The sequence below is a fragment of the Homalodisca vitripennis genome, chromosome 6, assembly GCF_021130785.1.
Source record: "Homalodisca vitripennis isolate AUS2020 chromosome 6, UT_GWSS_2.1, whole genome shotgun sequence".
NCBI classification, from domain to species: Eukaryota; Metazoa; Arthropoda; class Insecta; order Hemiptera; family Cicadellidae; genus Homalodisca; species Homalodisca vitripennis.
The window spans coordinates 91,537,006-91,564,122 of NC_060212.1; the positions used below are offsets into that span (position 1 = coordinate 91,537,006).

Consider the following 27,117-nt stretch of genomic DNA (forward strand, 5'->3'; position numbering starts at 1 on the left):
GGTGAACTCTATGTTATCTATTTCATTATATCTTACTCTGTTACAGATGTACCTTGAATAAAGCTAATCGAATAATATCGTTTCAAAATTAACATTTTCATTTGCTACATAACATTACAAAGAGTCGTACTTATCCTGTTGCAGATGAAAAACCTGTATATAAATAATAATATAGTTATATAAGGAATAGTAATGATGATCATAAACAAAGGAATGTATATGAGAGATAAATCGAAAGAAAGACAGCATGGATTACAAAATTATATTTGAGCAAAAATTTGCTTTTCAACATGAATTACGAAAAAAGATAAGTATATTATTTTAATTAAGAAAATGAATTAATGTAATTTAATCAAAACGTGTTATTATAATTACCTTTACAAGTATTATATATGTTTTTTATATGTTTTATAAATAATGCAGGAAGGAGAAGAAAAACTCTGTTACAGTTTATTTATCATTTTTTGAGCATAATTTAATACATATTTAGTACGGTAATAGTCTGTTACAGGCAAGCATTTATAACTGTAGGTGAAAACAATGTTATCTATTTCATTATATCTTACTGTGTTACAGATGTACCTTGAACAAAACTAATTGAATAACACTTTAAATGAATAAAAGTGGAAAAAGCTTAGATGACTTTGATGGAAATAAAAAGCTAGGATACAAATACATAAAAATATATTAAGAAAACAGGTAAGTAAAATGGAGATAAATCGATAGAGAGACATTAGGAATCACAATAATATACTCCATTAACAAATTGCATTTGAACATTTACCAACACATAAAGGTAAGTAATAGTTTAATTTAATTAAAATATGGTTTTACATAATTCCAATCAAAATTTTTAGTAGTACTTTCGATTAATAAGATATACTTTGTAGGAAAACCTTATTAAGGGACACATTATTAATCATATTTTTCGATGTGCTACATAACATTACAAAGAGTCGTATTTATCCTGTTGCAGATGAAAAACCTGAACATTAAAGTACTATAGTCTTTTAGCGAATGGTAATGATAATCATACAAAGAATGTATATGAGATAAATCGAGAAAGACAGCAAGTCTACAAAATTATATTTGAGCAAAAATTTGCATTTCAACGTAAATTAAAAAAAAGATAAGTATATTACTTTAATGAAGAAAAAGAATTAATGTAAATTAATCAAAACGTGTTATTATCGTTACTGTTACGATTATTATATATTAATAAATATTTAGCACGGTAATAGTCTGTTACAGGCAAGCATTTATTATGTTATATTTTACTGTTAGATGTGAACTAATGTTATCTATTGCATTATTACTAAAAATTACTTAAGTTAGACATGTATACTTAGGAACAAATTGTATTTAAACGCTAATTAAGACATGGTTTTACATAATTCTAATCGAAATATTTAAATATTAAGATATTTTCATTGTGCTATCATATACATAACATTACAAAGAGTCGTACTTATCCTGTTGCAGATGAAAAACCTGTATATTAATAATAATATAGTTTTATAAGGAATAGTAATGATTATCATAAACAAAGGAATGTATATGAGAGATAAATCGAAAGAAAGACAGCATGGATTACAAAATTATATTTGAGCAAAAATTTGCTTTTCAACATGAATTACGAAAAAAAGATAAGTATATTATTTTAATTAAGAAAATGAATTAATGTAATTTAATCAAAACGTGTTATTATAATTACTGTTACAAGTATTATATATGTTTTTTATATGTTTTTACTAATAATGCAGGAAGGAGAAGAAAAACTCATGTTACAGTTTATTTATCATTTTTTGAGTATAATGTTAATACATATTTAGTACGGTAATAGTCTGTTACAGGCAAGCATTTATAACTTTAGGTGAAAACAATGTTATCTATTTCATTATATCTTACTCTGTTACAGATGTACCTTGAACAAAACTAATTGAATAACACTTTAAATGAATAAAAGTGGAAAAAGCTTAGATGACTTTGATGGAAATAAAAAGCTAGGATACAAATACATAAAAATATATTAAGAAAACAGGTAAGTAAAATGGAGATAAATCGATAGAGAGACATTAGGAATCACAATAATATACTCCATTAACAAATTGCATTTGAACATTTACCAACACATAAAGGTAAGTAATAGTTTAATTTAATTAAAATATGGTTTTACATAATTCCAATCAAAATTTTTAGTAGTACTTTCGATTAATAAGATATACTTTGTAGGAAAACCTTATTGAGGGACACATTATTAATCATATTTTTCGATGTGCTACATAACATTACAAAGAGTCGTATTTATCCTGTTGCAGATGAAATAACTGAACATTAAGAGTAATATAGTCTTATAGCGAATGGTAATGATGATCACATAAAAAGATATGTATATGACAGATAAATCGAAAGAAAGACAGCAAGGTCTACAAAATCGAATTCGAGCAAAAAGTTGCATTTCAACGTAAATTACGAAAAAAAGATAAGTATATTACTTTAATTAAGAAAAAGAATTAATGTAAATTAATCAAAACGTGTTATTATTATTACTGTTACGAGTATTATTTATGTTTTTACTAATACTGCAGGAAGGCGAAGAAAAACTCATGGTACAGATTATTTATCATTTTTTGAGTTTAATGTTAACACATATTTAGTACGGTAATAGTCTGTTACAGGCAAAAATTTATAACTTTAGGTGAAAACTATGTTATCTATTTCCTTATATCTTACTCTGTTACAGATGTACGTTGAACAAAACTAATTGAATAACACTTTAAATGAATAAAAGTGGAAAAAGCTTAGATGACTTTGATGGAAATAAAAAGCTAGGATACAAATACATAAAAATATATTAAGAAAACAGGTAAGTAAAATGGAGATAAATCGATAGAGAGACATTAGGAATCACAATAATATACTCCATTAACAAATTGCATTTGAACATTTACCAACACATAAAGGTAAGTAATAGTTTAATTTAATTAAAATATGGTTTTACATAATTCCAATCAAAATTTTTAGTAGTACTTTCGATTAATAAGATATACTTTGTAGGAAAACCTTATTGAGGGACACATTATTAATCATATTTTTCGATGTGCTACATAACATTACAAAGAGTCGTATTTATCCTGTTGCAGATGAAATACCTGAACATTAAGAGTACTATAGTCTTATAGCGAATGGTAATGATGATCACATACAAAGATATGTATATAACAGATAAATCGAAAGAAAGACAGCAAGGTCTACAAAATTAAATTCGAGCAAAAAGTTGCATTTCAACGTAAATTACAAAAAAAGATAAGTATATTACTTTAATGAAGAAAAAGAATTAATGTAAATTAATCAAAACGTGTTATTATCGTTACTGTTACGAGTATTATATATTAATAAATATTTAGCACGGTAATAGTCTGTTACAGGCAAGCATTTATAATTTTAGGTGAATAATGTTATCTATTTCATTATATCTTACTCTGTTACAGATGTACCTTGAATAAAGCTAATCGAATAATATTGTTTCAAAATTAACATTTTCATTGTGCTACATAACATTACAAAGAGTCGTACTTATCCTGTTGCAGATGAAAAACCTGTATATTAATAATAATATAGTTTTATAAGGAATATTAATGATAATCATAAACAAAGGAATGTATATGAGAGATAAATCGAAAGAAAGACAGCATGGATTACAAAATTATATTTGAGCAAAAATTTGCTTTTCAACATGAATTACGAAAAAAAGATAAGTATATTATTTTAATTAAGAAAATGAATTAATGTAATTTAATCAAAACGTGTTATTATAATTACCGTTACAAGTATTATATATGTTTTTTATATGTTTTTACTAATAATGCAGGAAGGAGAAGAAAAACTCTGTTACAGTTTATTTATCATTTTTTGAGTTTAATGTTAACACATATTTAGTACGGTAATAGTCTGTTACAGGCAAGCATTTATAACTTTAGGTGAAAACTATGTTATCTATTTCCTTATATCTTACTCTGTTACAGATGTACGTTGAACAAAACTAATTGAATAACACTTTAAATGAATAAAAGTGGAAAAAGCTTAGATGACTTTGATGAAAATAAAAAGCTAGGATACAAATACATAAAAATATATTAAGAAAACAGGTAAGTAAAATGGAGATAAATCGATAGAGAGACATTTTGAATCACAATAATATACTCCATTAACAAATTGCATTTGAACATTTACCAACACATAAAGGTAAGTAGGAGTTTAATTTAATTAAAATATGGTTTTACATAATTCCAATCAAAATTTTTAGTAGTACTTTCGATTAATAAGATATACTTTGTAGGAAAACCTTATTGAGGGACACATTATTAATCATATTTTTCGATGTGCTACATAACATTACAAAGAGTCGTATTTATCCTGTTGCAGATGAAATACCTGAACATTAAGAGTACTATAGTCTTATAGCGAATGGTAATGATGATCACATACAAAGATATGTATATAACAGATAAATCGAAAGAAAGACAGCAAGGTCTACAAAATCAAATTCGAGCAAAAAGTTGCATTTCAACGTAAATTACAAAAAAAAGATAAGTATATTACTTTAATGAAGAAAAAGAATTAATGTAAATTAATCAAAACGTGTTATTATCATTACTGTTACGAGTATTATATATTAATAAATATTTAGCACGGTAATAGTCTGTTACAGGCAAGCATTTATAATTTTAGGTGAAAACTATGTTATCTATTTCATTACATCTTACTCTGTTACAGATGTACCTTGAATAAAGCTAATCGAATAATATTGTTTCAAAATTAACATTTTCAATGTGCTACATAATATTACAAAGAGTCGTACTTATCCTGTTGCAGATGAAAAACCTGAATATTAATAATAATATAGTTATATAAGGAATAGTAATGATGATCATAAACAAAGGAATGTATATGAGAGATAAATCGAAAGAGAGACAGCATGGATTACAAAATTATATTTGAGCAAAAATTTGCTTTTCAACATGAATTACAAAAAAAAGATAAGTATATTATTTTAATTAAGAAAATGAATTAATGTAATTTAATCAAAACGTGTTATTATAATTACCGTTACAAGTATTATATATGTTTATTACATGTTTTTACTAATAATGCAGGAAGGAGAAGAAAAACTCTGTTACAGTTTATTTATCATTTTTTGAGTACAATTTAATACATATTTAGTAGGGTAATAGTCCGTTACAGGGAAGCATTTATAACTTTAGGTGAAAACTATGTTATCTATTTCATTATATCTTACTCTCTTACAGATTTACCTTGAACAAAACTAATTGAATAATATTGTTTCAAAATTAACACTTTACATGAATAAAAGTGGAAAAAGCTTAGATAACTGTGATGGAAATTGACGGCCCAAAAATAATTCATAAAAATATATTAATAAAACAGTTAATCAAAATGGAGGTAAATCGAAAGAAAGACATTACGAATCACAATCATATACTTAGTTAACAAATTGCATTTGAGCATTTACCACCACATAAAGGTAAGTAGTAGTTTAATTTAATTAAGACATGGTTTTACATAATTCTAATTAAAATGTTTAGTAGTAATTTAAATTAATAAGACATACTTTCTAAGAAAATCTTATTGAGGAAAACTTTATTCATAATATTTTTCAATGTGCTACATAACATTACAAGGAGTCGTACTTATCCTGTTGCAGATGAAAAACCTGAATAATAATAGTAATATAGTTTTATAGGGAATAGTAATGGTGATCATAAACTAAGGAATGTATATGAGAGATAAATCGAAAGAAAGACAGCATAGATTACAAAATTATATTTGAGCAAAAATTTGCTTTTCAACATGAATTACGAAATAAAGATAAGTATATTACTTTAATTAAGGAAAAGAATTAATGTAATTTAATCAAAACGTGTTATTATCATTACTGCTACAAGTATTATTTATTTTTTTACTAATATTGCAGGTAGGCAAAGAAAAAACTCATGTTACAGTTTATTTATCATTTTTGAGTATAATTTTAATAAATATTTAGTACGGTAATAGTCTGTTACAGGCAAGCATTTATAACTTTAGGTGAAATTTATGTTATCTATTTCAGGTTATCTTACTGTGTTACAGATGTACCTTGAACAAAACTAAATGAATAATATTGTTTTAAAATTAACACTTTAAATGAATAAGAGTGGAAAACGGTTAGATCACTTTGATGAAAATTGAAGACTGCAAAAAATACATAAAAATATATTAGTAATAATAATAATAATAATAATAATAATATATTAACATTACAAAGAGTGGTATTTATCGTGTTGGAGATGAAATACCTGAACATTAACAGTTATATAGTTTTATAGCGAAAGGTAAAGATGATCACAAACAAAGGAATGTATATGAAAGATAAATCTAAAGACAGAAATTATGGATAACAAATTTAGATTCGAGCATAAAAGTTGCATTTTAAAATTTATTACGAAAAAAATGTATATTTCTTTAATTAAGAAAAGAATTAATGTAATTTAATCAAAACGTGTTATTATCATTACTGTTACGAGTGTTATTTATGTTTTTACTAATATTGCAGTAAGGCGAAGAAAAACTCACGTTACAGTTTATTTATCATTTTTTAAGTATAATTTTAATACACATTTATTACGGTAATAGTCTTTTAAAGGCAAACAGTTATAACTTTAGGTGAAAACTATGTTACCTATTTCCTTAGATCTTACTCTGTTACAGATGTACGTTGAACAAAACTAATTGAATAACACTTTAAATGAATAAAAGTGGAAAACGCTTAGATGACTTTGGTGGAAATTAAAAGCTACGATAAAAATACATAACAATATATTAAGAAAACAGGTAAGTAAAATGGAGATAAATCGAAAGAGAGACATTACGAATCACAATCGTATACTTAGTTAACAAATTGCATTTGAACATTTACCACCACATAAAGGTAATTAAGAGTTTATTTCAATTAAGACAAACGTTTTACATAATTCTAATCAAAATGTTTAGTAGTACTTCAGATAATAAGTTATACCTTCTAGGAAAACCTTATTGAGGGAAATATTAATCATCATATTTTTCAATGTTCTACATAACATTACAAAGAGTGGTATTTATACTGTTGGAGATGAAATACCTGAACATGAACAGTAATATAGTATTATTGCGAAAGGTAAAGATGATCACAAAACAAAGAAATGTATATGAGAGATAAATCTAAAGACAGAAATTATGGGTAACAAATTTATATTCGAGCAAAAAGTTTTACGTAGATTACATTATCTATAATAATCGTCTTTATTATGCTTCTCTTTTTAAGCTTGTATATTTTGGAGTTAAAATGGATTAAATAAGAATGGAATTGTGGGTTATTAAATAGAAGAAACAGTTCATAAATTTCATACTATGTGTGTAGGGAAATATATAATTTACAGAGTATTTGTACTAATTTGAACAAATACATTAACATTTTACTACCACAACATAGATGGTCATTATCTTTTACATATGAATTATTAATTATTTTAAGTAGTAATACAAATTGTAAATAAATTTACTTTGGTGGCTAATACACATATACAAATTGTGAATACGTATGCAGTAAAATAATTCATTGAACAATATTAATAATATTTTTAGTATAATGTTTAAACGGTCAATTTAAAAAATGGTATGTCAAGGTATCTTGGGTGTTGTTACATAAATTAGAGATACCATGTAAAAGATGAAAACTTTAAATTATTTTATGGAGGATGCATTAATGTTTAGGAAAAGCCCTATAGATGAAGTAAAAATGAACACTGAATTCAATTAATTAAGTCTAAAATAGTCCTCTTTATTGTGTTGGATATAAAAAATTTGGATATGATGGAAGTAAGTGAATATCATATTAAATCTTAAGTGAATGTAAATGTGGATTATGAACATAAGATGAATTGATCATTAAAAAATAATGCATTACAGTACTTATATTTCCAATCAAAGCGTACACTAACCTTTTTTACGACAAGAAAGATAGTGATTTTACCTACTAATCCTTAGTTTACAGTATTAGTCATAGTTTTAATTTATATACCCTTTATATAATTTAATATATTTAGTAACAGTCTTTTTTTGTTATCTTAGGACATAAACATGAGAAAGTAATCACTAAAGGACCATTCCTCTGCTTCAGTAGTGTCAGTGTGCTTTGGATGGTTAATGTTTGGAAGAGACCGCCTCTAGTCAAGATCAATGCAGAAGGACATTAATGGAAAGGCCACTTGTTGGACATTAATGGATGGACGGCTCTGTACCAATCTTTCAGTCAAAGCAGGTAGCGATTACTACGTGTTTAAGTCTAGGCTAGAACCGCCCTTATCACTCAGGAAATTCCACCATCTTGAACATTCATCTCCCGTAGTAGACTAGAACTTTTGATTTACTCTTGCACTCCAATATCTCGATATTTGCGGTTCGTGATGTGCCGCTTCTGGTCATCCATAAGGTTGACCAGATTTAAGTGATATAGATCATTTTTCGCTGTAACCAGTATATGTTCGAAGGGAAAGTTTAATCCAGCCAGAAGTGAACCCTCTTGAGGATAATTAGATTTATTACCGTTAAGATAATTCAAATTTATGTTATTAGTACTGAGTGTACATTTTAAAATAATTAAATTAGAAAACAATGTATTTAGCTTGCTGCGGTGTTTGATCTCAGCAACATATTTATAACGAATATTTCACAACATAGAAAAAGAATTCTTAGCAAAATACACAATGTAAATACGATTCAAGCGTCATATTTGTATTACACTTGCAGAACGTCGACCTCTTCATAGGCACCAAAGAGAAAAACCGAAAATAATGTAGTAATACCAAACAGCAGTACAAAGTTGAGAGAAGTATTTAATAACATTGCGAAAATATGGATGAACGCGATAATTTCCATAATTTCTAAGATATTCTAAAACTTCATACGTTTACTAAACAGAACTTACAAAGCGTGTTCGTTAGCCAGTATCAACTAATAGAAGATAAAATGTTGTCATGGTTTGCATCTGAGGAGAAATTTCGTTCTTTTACTTCCAAGCAACGGTTAAAAGTAATTTGTTCTCTAGAAGTAATAAGCAGGAACATTTATTTTAGTTATTACAATATATTTATCATGTGCTTTTTAAATAACGGGAGTTTAAATTATGGAAAACATTGTTTTATATCGCTATTGTCATGTTTTTATTGGTCATCGTATATGAGAAGGGTCTTAGGTAATATTTACACAAAATTTCATTCCACTAGTGGTTTTTGGTAGGCTTATCTGATATGGTTTTATCGTGACGGCAGTATACGAAACCTCAGAAAATACGAAGTAGAAAAATAATTAAAATTGTATGTCTACAAAAACAACTCTGATTCAAACAAAGACCACTTTTTTAGAAACCTTATACGATTATGGTATAAGGTATCTATATAAGAAAGCTTGGCTCACGTTTTGAATACCCAGAATCTTGAGCTGAACCGTTAATTAACATACTGTTGTACAAGTCGATGGTCGATACGGATCTCCTGTACTTATGCGAGTTATTACAAACCATTAGATTTTCCAGACAAATGATTCAGTACAATTATTCAAATTAAATACTAATTATGCATCTTCAGTATCTAACTTAGTCCAGTAGGAATACTATAAACATTAATTTAGGGATTTTTAATCTTAAAGGTCATTCTATGTATTGCCTCCTATACATTATTGCTGAAAAACTTTCTTAATTATTCTAATCATACTTTGTATAATCAGATAAAATTACTAGAACTTTGCCCCATTACTACTTATTTCAATAATAGTTGGTTGTTATTACCTCGACCAAGAAGTTTGTAACTCTTGAAATGTAATTTTATACTTTAACCTTCTACACTAAAGAAAATACAAAATATTTAAATTTACTTTTTAATACTGCAAATTACTCTCAATAATAACTAAACATCTGTTTTATTACAAAAACACATTTTAATGCTGAGGCTAAACGCTTGTTGTTCAATGGGACTAAATATTCTAAGGTCAGCTGATTAGCGTCAGTTACCTTTGGATTATGAATAATAAATATCAATAATAAAAAAAATATATTCTTAGAGTCTCTTTTGGCGTCTTCATGGATTTCCTTACCTTTTGAAGAATATTAACAATGAATTAGTGGTATTGGTCTAACTGTTCTCGAGATTAGCGCTTGGCATTTTGGGTATTAATTTTTTATAAATATACGATTTGTTTTGAATACGTTAATTTTGGTAATAAAACAATGAATTCTGTCCTTAAGCTTAAAGCTTTCTGTTCTTAGCTAAGAAAATACCCAATTTTGGTCGTGGTATTTCCATATTCGTAACATACTACAATTAATCCATCGAGTTAAACTACACAGTCTACAGTCACCTTATTGAACAATTTATATAATTTTCTCTGATAACGTACATTACATTCATTAACGATGAGATACAGTTTAATTAATGTATTCTTTCTATAACCTAAACATAATTAAATATGATCTACAAATAAAATAAAATATTTCACAGAAGCATATGAGGCTAATACACACATGCCAGGAGGAATGAATGATATAAAAACCCGCATCCGGTCCTTTAGTTCATTAACGTCACAAAATATTTTGATATGTATATAAATAAATAAATAAATAAATAAATATATATATATATATATATATATATTGTTATGTATATATATATATATATACACATATATATATATAGGTATATACGTAGTAATGTTCAGATCTGTCCCACCACTATAGATATATTGAAATTACAAATACTATATACTCGTAGTTTTGAAAAATGATTTTATTTCTTTGAGAGAACGTATTAAAAAAATATTGTTAGTGTTATTATAATATTTATTTTAATTTATAAATTATTTTGACGTCTTGAAAGTTTGCAGGTTTATTATTTTGGACCAACGTTTTTATTAAACTTTTAATAATTTTACGTGTCATCATCGTTTTGCAATAAGATGTAGTATTTAGTTGTTAAATTAATGATATATTATAACTAACTTGGTAAATAAACGATGTAATACACCAAAACTAGAAGGATAATGTTCTTGTGCTTTACCAGCAAGGTTTAATTAAACGTTCTCAGGCTCACATAGCTGGTCCTTTAAGAGGCACTTAGACCGCGTAATCCAGCCCTTAGACACACAACCCCTGAAACCCTCTCATGTTGTTGTTGGGGTTAGGAGCACTTTCATCTTTACGTAACTGTCGAACAATACTCAGTGCTCTAGAAAACCAATAATAGTTATTACCACCGTGGTAAAAAGTGTAAAGGATTTTGTGTTTACACACTATAACTTTAGCTTATTTTCTCTTAGCAACAGATCGTAAGCCGTCTTTTGTATGCTAGCCTTTAATCAGTGTCTTCTGTGCTCAAAAGAAGAAATTTAGTAAAAGAAACTTTAGTAAAAGGCAGTTTTTCCAACAATTTCTTGAACTGAAACTATGCTTCTTGTGTCGTCTGTATTTAAAGAGTGTAAAAAGTGCAAATAAAACTACTTGTATATTTTTAAGGTAACATATTTAGGTACATATTTATTAGGATCTTAAAATTATCTTATTTTATTCAAAGTAGAGAAACAGGATTTTAATATTATTTTAAAATGATGTTTTATAAAAGCAATAAGAAGAAGAAACTTCATTCACTATGTAACGATCTGTGGGATCACTAATAGTGTGTTCCTTAATCCTAGTTTCCTAATTCTAGGAAAATCCAGAACACTTGAATCTGAGTTAAAACCTGTATTAGACAATATCTTACACTATTGTTTTTTACCACTGCATAATTGATGTTCTTGCCATTCTGCCACTTTCTAACACTCTCAAATAGTTAGTAGTTAAAATAGTGATTAGGCAAAAAAATTAGTAAAAGCAATATGAGTTATAAGATAAAAAGGTAGGCTATATGATTTCGTAAACGTTTTAGACTGTTCAAAATTCCAAGTTAAATATGCTTATGTGCTTATATTTATGACACAGTGAGCAGATTTTATTAAATTATCTGATTTTGAGTGGTTGGACAAATGTTTTTTTACAATCGTTCAAACTGTTTTTTTGCCAAGCTAGTAATTATCTTAATACACAAAAGAGATTTTTCCTAGAGTAAGTGTGTATTTCAGACTTTCATTGTGGATTTACCTAATCTCACTTTAGCTGGACTAACATCATTTTATTATTCTTTATAGTGTTAATCCTACTGCCTTAGATGTGTCAAAGCCCAACAAAGCATTTAAAAACTAATTTTATGATTATTCTTCGATTTTAACATAAATAATGATGTATGAACATTGACATTTGCACTAAGTTACTTGAAAGTACGGTACAAAAACTATCGTATGTGTTTATTTAAATTGTCTAGTTATTTTAAAATATGTGTACAAAAAAACGCAATAAAATTAACGTTTTGAATCTTGTGTAATCTGTAGCCATACTTAGTGCACGTATTTTGTTACAGAGATAGTAGCTGTTAGGAATATACAAAGGAGCAGCCTGAATATAACTGCGATGAGAAGAATTAAAAACAACGCATTACCTTAAGAATCTTTCAGCTCGTTGATTGAAGTCGTCGAAGAGCCATCAACAAAAACTTTCCGTTCCGTTTTCTGACACTAAAACCTCTGCCAGAGATCCTTACACTATGTATCAAGAACCAAAATCATCTGAAATCCTTAACAGTACATCAATATTAATAAATAAAAAGTTAAAAAATGTGGTGTTAACATTAATTTTAAAATTGTTAAGAATTGAACGCGTTCCTTTAGAGTTTGCTTTTGGTATTACAGTATATTTTCAAATATAACAGGTTTACTCCAATCATGGTCTGGAGTAACGTGTTACAAAACAAACCCTGGTCTTATAACACATAAGAGCTGTTTATAAGATATAAGTATTGAAATGAAAGCTTACCTCTGGTTGGGTATAATTAAGATTATTACAATTGGCAAAATAATTGATAAATAAATAAAAATTAAACTTTTTTCTACTCTCAGAAGTTGGAGCTGTAAAAAATTTTACCAACTCAGAGCTGCTTAATATTTTTTGCTTGATATTAAGAGGTAGGCTTAATATTTTGATTTCACAATTATGAGGTATGCTGATAGTGACAAAAATCAAACTATCACAGACTTATCAAGAAGCCGATAAGATTTTCTATAATAAAGTCTAAAATATTGTCAGAAGCCAATTGAAGTTCAGTCAGGTCCACATTTTGACTGTAGATGTTATGATGACAGTGACCTCATGAGCCATAGTGCCATTGCTAATTTTATAGTACAATGATAACGCGATAAAACGGAAGAATAAATACATATTTTGTAAATAAACTGATCATAAGCATATGACCTTTCAAGATGTGACATATTCCAACCAGATGAAATGGGCTATAGAGCTTTGCATGCACTCTCATCCAAGCCTGTTACATGACACTTGGGGAGTGCTTACTATCTGACTATCCGCTATCTTGTATAAATAAATCAATTATCTATAAATTGGCTGACTAGAGATAAAAAAAAATTAATTGCGTGGGCTGTAGTGTACATACCATTGGCAATTTTTGTTTTTTTCTGGTAATTTATGCTGTTTTGAAGGCCATGCCCTGAGATTAGAGAGTTCTAATATTGAGAACGAAGGTGTAAGTCCTTCACTTTCTCTTACGATCTTTTCTCCAATACGAATTACTGAAATTATCTCTTGATATATGTCTCCATCAAGTGATGTTTTGTTTTACCACAACTATACGAGGAGTATTATTAAAGTAAGAGCCGTTTGGTGACAGGAAAACCATAGACACCTGAAATAAATTAAGTCACGAAATAAATTTCATTAACACAACTAGTTAGCTACAAACTTACTTCACTTCTCTGCATATTAGCCGTTCACATGTACACATTTTTGTATCATTGTACCAGCTAACCATTGAGCATGAAGCTCGCCGCCTGAAAGTTAAACTAGTTGACAACGTCGTTCTTTAGTTCATCTTCGGTTTCAAATCATTGTCCACCGAACCACCGTTTCAAGAGTCTGATAAGAAAGTAGTCGCTAGAAAATATTGAATTTCTTCCTCGGTTTTTGGACGCGCGTTATCGTGAAGAAAGATTACGCCAGATAACACTTTCTCGCTTCGTTTGTTCTAGATGTCTCAGTTTGTTGGGCGTTTCGTAGAAAACATCAGTCGAAGGTGTTGTCCCACGTTCCATAAAATCAATCAAAAGAACACTCTTTATGAACCGAAAATCGGTAGTTAAAGTTAAAGAGAAATAATAAAATAGATTTATTTTACTGACCTTCCTTTCACGCTAGATTTTCCATAAAGTCTCAGGAGGTAGTAAAATACTTAATAACTAAGTCTTTGTAACTAATTTCAACCACCCAAGTAACTCTGAATTAAAAGGCAAGTTATTTAACGCTTTTTATTTCCAATAAATAAAGCTGTCAATAATTATAGAATTTCTGGAAACGAGTAGATTAACAAAGGTATTTATGTACAAATGGCCATACGTCACTCGAGTACAACATGACGTCATAGGATTGGCAACTCATAGAGTGATGATTGACATGTGACATCTTACTGACATCCTACAAACTTGAAAGTATTGTCCATCCAGACAGAAAACCTGTTAAATACTACGAGGTATTTATTTAGCACAATAAATATATTTACCAAATTGTTATTTATCTGCATTGTGTTTTCTGTTGAAAGAATATACATTTTCCCCCACATATTTTATTCCTGCACATTGTAATGAGTCAAATAATGATAGCTATACACAGTGGTGGATTATGACCTTAGCGGCCCCTAGGCACATGTTAAATTGCTGCCCCCCCTACCTAAAAAAACAGAACTACACAAAATAAAAAAGGTTGGGACTTAAAATTAAAACTAAGTTAGTGGCTTTGTACACTTTATAATATTCAAATCATATTAGTGACATTATACATTGATTACATGAATAGTTTTATGTTTTATATTTCCTTACAAATCAACTTTTCTAGCTTTTAATGCAGCAAACTCGTCTACAATATCATCAAAGTTCAGTTCATTCAACAGTTCAGCATTTGCAGAAAACCCAACTAGGCTGGACAGCCTGGTGTCAGTGGTTGAGTTGCGTAGGTAATTCTTCACACGTTTGAGAATGCTGAATGACCGTTCTCCCGATGCATTTGAAGATATCATGCATAATAAGATTTTTAGTGCAGTATCAATGTTTGGGAAGAGTGTTATCAGTTGTTTCTGCCTGATAAATTTTAAATAGTAGGCAGGTAAATGATGTTCTTTTGCGTTTTCTTCTATACCTTCAGCTTCTTCCACAAACGCTTTAAAATAGATCAATTCTTCCCCAAGTTCAGATTTGAGATCCGAGGATTATTTATCCACCAAACCACACGCTTTTTGACGAATTTCTTCATCATTTAGTTTGTCCATGTTATACAAAACACCAAAAACCTCATTTTGATCAAAATAAATTTTTGACCTGTTGTCTAATTCCTGGGTTATATTGTCAGTAACAATATAAAATGTATTTACAATCATGTTTTGTCTTCCATCAAAGCTACTGGTATCATTATCAGTGCCATTTAATTCGTCTTCGTCTGACATTCTATTTCTCTTCCTTCTCCTTTTCGTGTCTTCCTCGCAGTTAGCTACCTCACTTTTTATTAATTCCATACCCTTCTGTTCATATTAACGATATCTCTCTCTAAGGGTCTGTACGTAGTCTTTAAGTGATTTATACAGATTACAAACCATTCCCAAGTCAGCACTTGTGCTTTGCATGATTTACTAGCAGCGTTGAAACGTTCAAGGATATCATTCCAAACTACCAGTAGTATTGCTATTTCAATTTTGCCAAACGAATTGCATAGACCCTCACCTGCAACTCTACATTCGGGTTTTTCTTGTGGGTTCTCCGCTATTTTTTCAAGTGCTGCATGAAACTCCCAGTAGTTAACAATTAAAGCTCTTGAAGCATTCCACTTGGCTAACCACCTTGTAGCATTAAATCTCTTAGGTAAAAGCTTTTGTTTACTATCGCTGTCCTTTATCAGGTTTTCAATGGTCACCAATCTTGAAGTTGATGCACTAAAGAAAACATACAGTTCTTGTATAAACATAAATAACTTGGTTGCTTGAAGGCAAGAGCTAGCTGCATGTGTTCCTTCCTACTAAATTCAATGAATGAGCGGAACATGGAATGAATTCCGCAAGTGGATTGTGGCCTTTGATTCGTGATTGAAGTCCTGAGTACTGACCAGACATATTCGCGGCATTGTCGTACGACTGGCCTCTCATATCACCTAAGGGTATTTTTAGGGAAGCCAACATGTTCAAAATAACTTCTTCCATTCCGGCACCAGTGTGATCGTCTATTCTGATAAAGCTCAAAAATCTTTCTATTGGACACCCATCATCTAAAATGTAACGAACAATAAATGTTAACTGATCATGATGAGTTACATCGGGTGTAGAATCAATACTGATAGAATAGTATTTGCTTAATTTTAACTCCTCGACGATGGTTGAAACCATTTTTTATGCATTATTTCAGCCAGTTCATTGCATATCGTTGTTGACAAGTAACTCACTTTTCCTGTTCCAGGATTGCCATGCGTTTGAAGATGTGCTTTTAAAAAATCGTCATACTCAGCTACAACCTCTAGTATTCCCATGAAGTTCCCATTTGATAAGAACCAAACACTTCATTCTTAGAACCCCGAAAGGCCAATCCCCGAGACCCAAGGAACTTTATTACGTGAATAACGCGTGATAAAACTTTACGCCAGTAGTCCACTTCTTTCATGTACTATTGATGCAATGCAGAATCAATTTTACCAAGAACATTTCCTCACTTAACAAAAGAAAGGATGTTATTTCTATGAGCTGAACTTTTTTCATGTTGTGAAAGGCGGCTTACATTCTTCCAATCATTAAATCCATTTGTAAAAGCAGTGTCACAATTAATTGATTCATTGTGAAATAGGGTACAAGGGACACAATAAAAAGAACCTGCAGAGTGTGAATACATCAGCCATTCCCTCTTTTGTAATTGTCCATTTTTCATGCGCGTTAACAGCATGCTCTTGTTGGCATAACGCGTTGTTTTATCTGATACACACGCTTAGATGTTGAAAAGTCACAATCTGTAATTTTTTATAGGTGCTTTGGTAAGCTTTTAATTATAATGTTTTTCATTTCGTTGGTCAATGGCCCCCAACAGTTTGGATCAGTTAAATCAGAGTTAACATTCTTCTCTGGTACATTAAGACTACTGGTAGACTGTATTTGTGGATTTGAATCCGGAAGGCTGTGTGTAACTGAGTGTTTGTATTTATCATCATCGTAAAGGGCGTCTTGTTCATTACTTAAAAAACTACTTTCAGGGCTTTTTTCCGAGCTACAACTACGTGTAGACACGTCTTGTAATGCATTTGTCCCTGATCCTTCTCCAGTCGCTTTGCTGTCAAATTTAAGTGTTTTGGAGGTTATGAAAAATGTGTTTAGTTTAGGGGTTTTATCTAATAATTTAGAGGCAGCATCATCTTTTGCCTTTTTTAACTTACTCTGCGATTGGTCGTCTGGCGCGGGCGCGGCAACTATACTGAGTGTACGGAAGGATGGCGCTATAGACGGGGCGCGGAAAGATGAACGAAGGCGATCGCGCATTTAAATTGCTACAATTCTTGTGTAGCGTAAATTTACGGTTTATTTTTATTTTCGTTGCGGATAGCATCGCGGTTAACCCGCTCGCGGTAAATCGGGAGTCTAGTCTACTGTACATTGAAAAACTCGTTTTATATGAATAAAACAATTTTATGTACTGGAGGAAAATCTTTTTTTATTTTTGGGGTTTGCGGCCCCTTTAGACCTGCGGCCCCTAGGCAGTTGCCTATCGTGCCTAATGGGAAATCCGCCACTGGCTATTCAATACTGGTGGCGAGAGAAAAGAACAGACCTGGCCCGTGCCGGCGCACAGCTGTGTACTAGTGTGTTGCCGCGCGGTAATTTCAGGCGCTTCGCCCCACAGCCAACCCTGCGAATAGTTTATCCTAGCAATGGAGTTATTTGTTTTCAGTAATGTGGTATTCCTGCAGAGTGTGAATCATCTTAGACAAGCCCTTTATTTCAGTCTGTCAGTGCTCTGAAGTATTGATTGAATTCAATAGACATTGTTGATTTGTTATTTTTGTTTTAATCTTTACTGTTGTTGCTGTTTTATTAGTATTTGTACTGTTATTTTTAATTAATTGTATTTTAAATGCAAAATGTTCGGAACATGGAGTACGGAAAATGGAGTATCTGCGAAACATTAACAAGTGCCGAGACAATAAGAAGAAGATATTTTACCTGGATGAGACGTGGATTGACTCTAATTTAACGTTTGAAAGGTGTTGGCAAAGTCTTGAAGTGGATGGAGTATTGCCGGACATGATCGCAGCAAACCGCGTGATCGTTGTGGACATAGGATCTCAGGATGGCTTTTTGAAAGGTGGTCACCTCATCTACAAAGCTAACTGTTCCACGGGAGACTACCATGGACAGATGAATGGTGTGAACTTTGAAAAGTGGATAAAATAGCGTGTGCTGCCAAATCTACCTGATGACTCTGTTGTAGTGATTGATAACGCGCCTTATCACGGGGAACAGGTAGATAAAGTACCCAGTAAAAGGGCTACAAAACACGTCATGATAGAGTGGCTGCAAAGACATGGGGAATCCTACGATGAAAAGGCAACAAGAAAATCAGTGTTGTATGAAGCGGTTCAAAGATTGAAGCCACCCAGAAAGATCTACAAGATTGACAACTTGCTGAAAGAAAAAGGTCATACTGGCAAGGAGGTGGCAGACCTGTTCTGCAGTAGTTGGTCGAACGGAACATCGCTCCCGTTTTATTATTTAATAACAAGTGTCTATGACTTTATTGTGAGTTGAGTGGTTTAATAAATATTTTTTTAAGAACTCATGCTGTGGTATAATAACGCTTACTATACTTTGTGAGTATATTAATGTCAGAAACTGTTACTAACTCTGAAAGTGTATTTGCCGAGAGCGGCTGTAACAACAGGAATACAGTAGTATTAGCGCACAGCTGATCAGTACACGCCGCACGCTGGTCTGCTCGGCTGCTGTACCAACGTAACAGCACTGGTAGTCCCGCACAGAAATAACGCCCACTGCGCCGTGCCGGCCGGAGACACAACACGCATGCTGCCCTGATTGCCTTACTGCGGCTACCACCCTGCAGGCGTCTAGACTGTCTCGCATACCGTCAAGTCTGTTTCCGTTGCACCGACTGCATAATTTAGAATAGTACAGAACAATATTAATTAACAAAATTGACGTTATTATTTCCTAATATTATTTATTGAACAATTTTTTATACATTTATTGACTGTTAATTGTTGTTGTTGTTATTTATTTATTGTAAATTGTTATTTATTTATTGTTCTGTTAGTTATTGCCTGATTTTAATTTTAATTACCTATTTGTATATTTGATTTTAACCTCTTATTATTTATTTATTGTCTGTTATATATTTTTATAAACTATTGACCATTTGGGATATAATTATGGAATGTTGACCAATTTTAATATAACGATTGGTTGCTATTTATTTATTGACTGCTGTTTTATTTATTAACTGTGATTCATTGTCTGTTAATTATTGCCTGCTTTTAATGTAATGACCAATTTGTATATATGAATGGACATGTTATTTATTTATTATTTGTCATATATAACAATCTATTTAAGTATTGACCTACTTAATAATTATTGACTGCTGACCAATTTTTAATACATTTATTGGCTGCTATTTATTTATTGTTAGTTATTAGTTATTTATAACTGTTTTGTTAACATTTAATATCTGTCTCTGAATCAGAAATACGTTATAACATGCCTATAATAACTCGATCTTCTGACCTGCTAAACATGACTGACGGCCTATATTTTATCGATAATGAAGTGATTCATATTGCTTCTCATCTTCATATTGAACTAAAAGCCATATCCACTAATTTTGGTGAGAATGCCATAAAAAACATTGTCCCACATATTACTAAAATAATGAACCAGCTTAATGTAAAGTGTAAACAAATTAGTGACCTGGAGAAAGAACTCAGTTCTCGTAATAGGGACCTTGAAGCTGCTGAGAATAGAGTGCAGACTCTCAACTGCAGTTTCAGAGAAAAATCTGTGGAGTGCAATTTGTTGGAGGATGAGTCGACTGAGATCATCATGGGCCTTAAACAACAGTGTAAAGAATTGACGGAACAAAATCTAGCTCTAAGTGATAGAATTAAGGAAAATGTACAGTTAGATGTAGGAAATATAGATAAGGTATTAGTAGACAATAAAGCAAAAGTGGAAGCTTTGGGTGAAGAAAGAAAGTGTTTGTTGACTACCATAGAGGTGCTCGAGGCGGAGCTGGTTTGTTTGAGGGCTCAGATTGCGGGGTTGGAGGCGCGGGTCAACTTTTCAGTTGATACGCTGACGCCTTCCCCTGCCACGCTCTCTGAGACCCCTCTGAAGGATCTCGGCGTTGGCCCTGACGATCTCTGTGGTGGTGATGCCTCAGGTTGTTGTGATGCCCAAAGCACTGTCAATTTAGAGGCTCCTAATGAAAAAATTGTAGACAACGTAGCTGCTAGTTCAGGTAAAATGTTGATTATCGGTGATTCTCTAGTACGCCAGGCCAGCCTAAAGTGTGTGTATAAGGGTGCTATGCTAGAATGCTGTCCTGGAGCTCGTATTGTAAATGTCAAAGAAAGGTTGCTGAACTATGTTAATCAAGATCTGTCTTTTATTCATCTTCATGCAGGCACCAACAACCTGAGGAGAGGTTACAGGGGGGGTCCGGGGTACAACGGAGGACACGGAAAAAAACAGGCTCTCCACAGTATGGCTGACTTGCTGTTTACAACTAAAAAACATTTTCCAAATTCCAAAATATTTGTAAACAGCGTTCTCATTCGATCAGATATTGGCTACAAAGCTCTTTTTTTATTTTAACAGTCAGCTTGAAATAATGTGTCACAACTTTGGTGTCACATTTGTGGAGGCGAACTGTTGGGTTGCGAGGCGAGATCTTGGCCGGGATGGCAGACACCTAAACAGGAGAGGTGTGGCGCGGCTGGCGGCACTCTTTGAAGCTGTGATGGACTTTAGTCTCAGGCTCGAGACTGAGCATTCTGCTGCAGTATACCCCCTAAGCTCAATCTCCAACTCACAGACACCTCCGATTCCGGGAAACGGGCAGTAAGAGGGAGCAATTTTAGATTGGCTCATGTCAATATGCGCTCCCTCAACACTGGATTTGATGAACTCCATGCCCTTGTGCAAGATTTCGATTTTGAGGTAATTGGTGTCACTGAGACATGGCTTGACCCTTATACTCCTTCTCTCAGTTACGAGATGCCGGGTTATACTTTTTTGAGAGCTGACCGCAGTCTGCAGCCTGGTGGTGGCGTTGCCGTTTACATCAAGGACTGTCTTAGATTTGAGCGAGTCGAGCTGGCCGAAGTTGACCCTAGTATTGAACACATTTCGCTTATTGTCAGAATGAGAGAGTGTAAACTAGGGGTTGCCATCGTCTACAGACCGCCTGATGTGAACTACACTTGCCTAAAATCTCTGTTCCAGTCTTTTTTTGTGGACATGGCTGTTGAGGTTAACTCTGTCGTCTGTTTGGGTGACATCAACGTTGATCTGATGTCCAATACCTGCAGTGCTGCTGGCTACCTTCGTCGTCTGATTAAGTCTCACAACGTTGTACAGCACATCAGTGAGCCGACTAGAGTAACAAGCACTTCAGAAACATTGATTGATCATCTGATTGCTGACAAAGCTACCAAAGTAGAAAAGTGTGGAGTTATAGACACATCAAGTATTATTGATCATCGAGGATTGAGAATAACAGACCACAGACTCATATATTGTGACTTAAGATTCGAGCAAGAGAAGACTCAGGCCAAGTTGATAAGGTACAGAGATTACTCCAAATTTAATCTGAATGAAACATTGGCAATGGCTGCTGAAGTGGATTGGAGTAGAGCATGTGATCTCAGCGGTGTTGATGATATAGAATATTTCATAGCTTCCAACATTAAAAGCATTTTTGACAAACATGCTCCAATTGTTACTAAAAGAGTAACAAAAAATAAGGCCCCCTGGAGAACCCGAGAAGTTATAGAACTCACAAAAGTGAAAACCAGGTTGAAGAGGCAGTTTCTTAGGAATCAGAATGATGCTAACTGGTCAGAATATAAAAGAGTCAGAAACACACTGAATAGCGCTATAAGATCGGCAAAGAAAAGATATTTTGAAGATAAACTGGCCAATTGTAGAGACTCCAGTATTTTCTGGAAATGCTTACGGCAGAATGGTATAGTGGGGTCAAAAGATCAAAAACTGCCTCCAAACATGAATACTAATGATATAAACAAGTACTTCACAGAGATGGGCACGTCTTGCGAACCTGATGAAGCATTGGAGCAGTTTTATGATACGAACAGAAGGGTAGGACTAACTAACGAGTTTAAGTTTAGGATAGTTTCACAAAAAGAGGTGGTGTCAACAATGAATGAAATTACCTCTAAGGCAGTAGGAACAGACGACATCGGTATTGATATGATAAGAGCAATAAGCCCATATGCTATTGATGCCATTACCCACCTTGTAAATATGTCCTTGGCAAGAAATGAGTTTCCACAGACATGGAAGATGAGTATAGTCAAACCATTGCCAAAAACACAGATACCAACAAGTGTTTCTCATCTTAGACCCATATCAATCTTACCAGCCATGTCGAAAATAGTGGAAAAATTGGTTGTGAGACAAATTTCGAATTTTGTTGATGAGCAAAATATTCTACCGAAACTCCAGTCTGGGTTCAGGAAACATCACGGGACATGTACTGCACTGGTTAACTTGTTTAGTGACTTGTTTGAGACTCGGGACGGAGGCCGGTGTAGTTCACTAGTCATGCTTGACTACTCCCAGGCTTTTGACTCAATCAGCCATTCTTTATTGCTTGCAAAGATGAAGTTTCTTGGTTTCGGGTATAATGCACTAAACTGGTTTAGGTCATATCTTGTTGAGAGGCAACAGATGACGAGGATGGGTACGATGACTTCTTCTCCTCTGGTGAAAGCTAGGGGCGTCCCGCAAGGAAGTTGTCTAGGCCCGGTACTCTTCACATTGTACACATCAGATCTGGACAACTGTGTGCGCCACTGCAAAGTCCATTTGTATGCCGATGATTGCCAGTTGCATATGCCATTTGGGTTAAATGGGTTGGAGGAGGCTATTGCTAACGTAAATTCAGATTTGGAGAGCATGCGAGTGTGGTCGGAGAGACATGGTCTTAAGCTGAACGCTAAAAAATGCACGGTTCTCTACATAGCATCAGCGGCTCAGGTGCAGTGTATCAAAGAGAGCAACGTGCAAATCAGGATTGGCGATGAAAACTTGAGTGTAAGTGACACTGTAAAGACGCTTGGCGTTGTGCTGGACAGTGGGCTGGGGTTTTCTGACCATGTGTCGTATGTTTCTCAGAGAGCACTGGGGAGACTGCGAGGCATGTATACGCTGAGATCCACCCTTCCAGAGTCCGTTAAGCTGCGTCTTGTCCTGTCTGTCGTGTTACCAATTTTTTATTACTGCTTTCCTGCATACGGCAATAGCATCTCAAAGGAGGACGCAGAACGAGTTCAAAGAATGCAAAACACTGCAATTCGTTTTGTATACGGGCTCTGTCGAAGAGATCACGTGTCACCCTTTCGAGATGCTGCAGGACTCATGACCATGGATGCCGTGTGTAGGATGCAGACTTGCTGCCTTGTAAACAATGTACTGTTCCAGCGGGAGCCACGGTACCTGGCAGAGAGGCTGTGCAGTCGTGCTGAGATCGTTTGCCGCAAAACTCGGCAGAGTGACCAACTTCACTTTAATAAAGTGAGGTTGGAGATTGGTCGAAGGGGATTTTCCCATTTTGGTCCAAAGTTGTACAACGGTCTCCCTTGTGACCTTAAATTGCTTAAAGGTCGCCAATTTAAACTTCAGCTAAAGAAGCACCTCTTTTCACTGGAGTGAACGTTTTATACTTTTAACTTTGTACTTTTAACTGTTTTAAATAAGTTTAGTGTCTAAAATATATTGTATCATGTTGACGTGAGTTATTATGAAAAACAGATGTATCTGATAATCACTTGAAATAAAAGGCATGTTTATTTACTGTGTTGAGACGCTATTGAGTTTGTCTGGGTTCAAGTGAAACAATACGTTCGACACAACAATGATTCAGGTAAATAATTTGTAAAATATTTATATTTCTGTATTGCGTTTTATGTAAATCCAGTATATCACAGGTGCTGCATTTCTTATTTAACAAGGCATTCACTGTTGTGAATAATTTACAAAGCTGTCCTTATTTACAAACTCAAATTTTTTTTAATAATATTTTTTAAAACACATATTATAAAGAATACCCTGTGCAAAGCCAGTTACAGCTACTAGTATTTGATATACCTGTACTGTATATTTAAACTTAGTGATATGTCAAGAGTAGCCTATACAAAAGAACTCGTTGTTTTGAGGAAATTGTCTCATATTGGTGTAGTAGTACTATGGGCCCAAGTGAACTGCGCTGTTGTTGGACGAAAGAATAAAAATAATATTTACGTAAATATCAAAGTTGCAAATTTATTTGTAATAATATTATTGTAATCATTACAATAAGACATTTAATTATACTTAGCAAAAACATTCATACCGTAATTATTTTAGGTAGTGTGTCCTTAACGAAACTATCAAATTTTGCGACAACGGCACTTTACTCAGTGCCTCCTGCTAAGTGGAAAAATTATTGTGACCACGTGCAGCACATTGAACAGGAGTACTGGGAGGAGGACGGCATCACGGAAGACGCAATAGATGAGTTCGTCATACGACTAGGCGAAGATGACGATGATAGTTCCAGCTCTGACAGTTCGGATGACCCTAGTGACCCTGAGTATGATGAAGAATTAGCAATACCATTGCCGATGGACACTGATACAAGCACAGAGAACAAAATGTTTTCTAAATGAATGTGAACACACTTGTTTAACTTTAAATGTAAAATAATGGGTTGTTAATTTCAACATTACTAACAGTAAGTTTTTTATGTTATCTTCCGAAAATCCTTACCATTGGAGGATTAAACTGTGTTCTCTCGGTTTCATATTCAACAATTTACAACTCTAGCAAAATGTCATTATTTTCTTTTGACGTGGTATTTGTAAAGCTGTTGAAGCAAATGTTTTTGATCCAATTACAAATCTTCCTATTTTTTTGCGTAAGAGGTTTTTGTTTACTGTATATTGTGTTAGTCAGTAAGATATCAATGTTAAATGTTATATACATAAAAGCACTACATTTACATTATACACATATGAACATTAGTAATTGTTATCTTAACAATACAAAAATCTTCAATTTCAGCAATTCATTCCTTTAATTATTGTTTGTTTACAACCACTGTAGAGCCTAATTATTAGAATTTATTACAAACATAAATTTTGCTCAATTTTAATTGATCAAAACAGTACCGTCATTTAAATTATCTTATAAAACATAACAATTAGGCCGCAAATCAATCAAAACAGTGAAACAATAATGGAATTACGAAACAAGGCGCGGCAACATACTAGTAGTAGCGCCTGCAATTTTCAGATAGGCCAGAACGCAGGGCTCTTATTTTCTCTCGCCATCAGTACTTAACAGATAACAATATATTAACTATATTTTTGGAATACAGTCCATCAAATCGATGTATACAACTGAAATATATATATATATACATAAATCCGCCATAAGAAAGTAAACAATAGAATTTACATTCGTAAAAAAATCAGAAACAGATATTTCCATTAATTATAAACTTTGTCTATGTTTTCGTTCAGTGATTAGCAAGTGAATTGGCCAGATTACGGTCACCAGATAGATCAAGGATATCATACTACTACTTGATTGTCTAGAAACAGAACAGACTTTTTGAAAGCTAAACTCTTATTAAAGTACTTACAAACATTAGGGGAGAGTGGGGTAATTCTGCGCAGTGGGTAATAGTGCGCATCACTGTTTGAGACAAACGGACATAGTAATCCGATGTCTGATAAGTGCTGCACCTAGCGGTTGCTATGCGAACTACTAGACAACAACACCCGGCGCGCCACTGGCAGTTGTTAATGAGAGTGAAAAGAAGTGAAAGAAGTGTTTATCGTGATTTTCTTATAATTTTCTCTCATCAGGAAATAAGAAGGTAAGCCTAACATCATTTCTCCAATCTAAATAATCTGTACATAGTCTTAAACTACGTTAATTTACGCGTGTTTCGGTATATGATTGGTCTTTAGATTAGTTCAGTTGCATATTTTAGGTTAGGTTTATTCGCACATGGTCGCAGTCGGGTAATGTACGCGTTTGCGCGCATTGATTCCCCCTCACACGCTTAATATACAAAGGTTTGCCTAATCTTTGTTTTTTCGTGGTTTTGTTCTCAGATGCCGAGAAATTACATTCGAAAGGGTGATCGCCTAAAGTACTCGCCAGATGACCTAAAAAATGCTTTGCGGGCTGTCAAAGAAGAGAAAAGGAAAATCAGAGAAGTCGGAAGAAGTTTCAACATTCCAGAGGCGACCTTACGAAAATACCTTGCCGTTCAGGAACCAATAGGCCTAAGAGACGTCAATCTTCGATTAGGTCGGAAAAACTATTTTCCCGGCAGAGACGGAAGCTGAACTTAGTGAATTTGTTTTGCTGCTAAGTAGTCTTTTTTATGGTTTAACACCCAAAGAGCTTCGCCGAATTGCCTACAGATTTGCTGAAGACAATGGTCTTAAGCACTCTTTCAACAAAGAAACTTGTCTGGCAGGCAAAGACTGGTTATATAGCTACTTGAAACGCAACACAAACCTGAAGTTACGCCAGCCTGAAAACACAAGTCTTAACAGAATTTCAGCGTTCAATGAGCAAGAGGTTAAGATTTTTTTTGATA

General features: G+C 32.8%; 2 long non-coding RNA genes across 2 annotated transcripts in view; one reads left to right on the top strand and one right to left on the bottom strand.

Annotated features, from left to right (window-relative positions):
• Positions 1 to 10,007, bottom strand: part of LOC124364550 — a 35,736-nt gene extending 25,729 nt beyond the window's left edge. Inside the window, exon 1 of the long non-coding RNA XR_006922630.1 lies at positions 9,881 to 10,007. This is a non-coding gene — a long non-coding RNA (uncharacterized LOC124364550). The remainder of the gene's footprint in view (positions 1 to 9,880) is intronic.
• Positions 10,008 to 26,323: 16,316 nt separating this feature from the next.
• LOC124364551 lies at positions 26,324 to 26,756 on the top strand. The gene is made up of 2 exons (XR_006922631.1): positions 26,324 to 26,382; positions 26,624 to 26,756. It is a non-coding gene; the product is annotated as an uncharacterized LOC124364551 (long non-coding RNA).
• The last annotated feature ends 361 nt before the right edge of the window (positions 26,757 to 27,117 follow it).